The sequence below is a fragment of the Choloepus didactylus genome, chromosome 6, assembly GCF_015220235.1.
Source record: "Choloepus didactylus isolate mChoDid1 chromosome 6, mChoDid1.pri, whole genome shotgun sequence".
Taxonomy (NCBI): Eukaryota; Metazoa; Chordata; class Mammalia; order Pilosa; family Megalonychidae; genus Choloepus; species Choloepus didactylus.
The window spans coordinates 143,080,656-143,082,975 of NC_051312.1; the positions used below are offsets into that span (position 1 = coordinate 143,080,656).

Here is a 2,320-nt window from a genome sequence, read left to right on the forward strand (position 1 = left end):
TTTACCACCCTGCAATTAAAAAATGTCACACTATATTCATTCATTATAGAAGCACTTATATTATTCAAAGAAAATAAAAAATGAAAGTTCACACTGACAATGAAAAAGCAGAAAAAAAAAATTTCCTTCCTTAAGGTTATTGCCAAACAGGAATAAAGGTGAAAAGAAGAAAAAAGTGTTCAAAGGGTGAAGAAAAGAAGAAGACCTACTCTAACAAAAGTGGAAATATATTAGAGAAATTTCCTTCACCATGATAAGGAAACAGGATAAGAAAGCTGCCAAAAACATATTTTAATTAAACACACTGAACCTCCTTGTCCTGAAACCACCTGCAGAGAAGATCCTATTTATAATCAAAACATTCTCCTAGTCAGGGTTTTTTTCAGGTCAAGTTTAATATCTTTATTCCTCAAGCTATAGATTAAGGGGTTCATCATGGGAACCACATTGGTGTAAAAGAGAGAAGAGGTTTTTTCCCCTCATTTGTAGACCCTGCAGAAGATGGCTGGAGATACGTAAATGAAAATGATCCAAAGAACAGAGAAACAGCTATTATCTGGGAACTGCAGGTCCTGAAGTCTTTGAACTTGCCTTCAGTGGAACTGATGTAGAGGATGCTGCAGATAATGAAACCATGTGAGATAAAGATGGTAGGACTAGGCATGATGATGATGCCTGATACAATGACCACCACCAGTTCATTGACAAATGTGCTTGTGCAGGAGAGCTGGAGCACAGGGAGGACATCACAGAAATAACGGTTGATGGTGTTGGCATCACAGAAAGTCAGTCTCAGCAGGCATGTGGTGTGGGCCATAGCACCAAAAAATGCCATCAAATATGAACCAAAAATAAGATTGACACAAACTGTAGGGGACATGGCAATGTTATACAAAAGTGGATTACAGATGGTGACATAGTGATCATAGGCCATTGATGTCAGCACATAGCACTCAGAGATGGCAAAAAAGCAGAAGTAGAACTGTGTTATGCAACTCTGGTAGGAGATAATATTCTTCTTTGATAAGAAGTTGATCGGCATTTTAGGGGTAAAAACAGAGGGCTAACAAAGGTCTATGAAGGACAAGTTAAAGAGGAAAAAGTACATGGGGGTGTGAAAGTGGGAGTTCAGCCCGATTAGAGTTATCAAGCCTGAGTTTCCAAGCACGGTGACCATATACATTGCTAGAAAAAGGAAAAACAGGGAAAGTTGGAGACCTGGGTGATCTGTTAATCCCAACAATATGAATTCAATCACAAAAGAGACATTTCCAATAGCCATTCTTCCCTGGTTGGTCTGTGGGAGAAGAAAAAAGGGTTATATCAGAGGACAACCCAGAACTCCCCACAAGATCTCCTCCATGGGAGTGGACTAAACATGAGGAAAGTCTCAGACTATCCCAACACTGATCCATAGAATCTGCCTTTATCCCAGATACTAAGTGACAGAAATTTCCCCTTTTGAGTACATGAAGCTAAATTTAGTAATGAGCACCCACAATGCACCCAAATAGTGAAATCTAGTGCTGCCACACAAAATCATGACAGGTTGAAAAACCCAGGAAAAAGACAAAAGAAAAATGGACCAGGACAGATTCATTCTCTCCCATCTCCTCATCCTTTTACTCACCCTAACCTGTAAAATTGGAGAGAGGGTCACTAGCAACCTGGAGCTGGCCTCTCATGCAGACTAGACGCTTGTGTAGTAGGAACCTTGAAAAATGTATCAGGATCTAAACTAAGAAACCAGGCTCTCTAGGAGCTGCCACAAGTCAAAGAAGAAAAGCCATAAATCTGCAAGAATAAGAGTTGCCTCCATTGAGAGGGAACTTAAGATATGGGAACTCTGAGGCCCCTAATATCTCTGAACTTCTCTGCTGCTCCTCAGATTCTTCCACTATATTCATTTAAGTGTCAGGACAGCATAAAATAGTGGAGAACATGGCATGTCTAAATCCCTGGATTTCTGTCTCAAAATAAGGAGGATGCAAAATAAACAAAATTCAGAAACTCACCCTCTTACACCAGATAACCTCCGCACTTCTTTTTCTCTGTCATTCTCCCCTGTGTTCCTAGAAGGGCAATTTGAAGCTCTGAGATTGGCTCCTTTGATTCTAATTAGATGCATAGCAGATAATTTGTGATATGTCATGGAAATTGTTCTGACTACAGATCGTAATTTCTGATTTTAACTTTGAGTTCTCTGAAAACCACAGGAATAATAGTATTCTTTATTAGTAACACATTTGCAATCTGATCAGTTCAGAAGATTTAATGAGAGTTTAATGATATAATTAAATGGTTTTAAAAAAGTGAAAAT

The 2,320-nt window shown here is 38.9% G+C and overlaps 1 pseudogene; it reads right to left on the reverse strand.

Moving 5' to 3' along the window:
- Positions 1–353: 353 nt before the first annotated feature.
- LOC119537393 lies at positions 354–1,282 on the reverse strand (annotated as a pseudogene).
- Between the last annotated feature and the right edge of the window lie 1,038 nt (positions 1,283–2,320).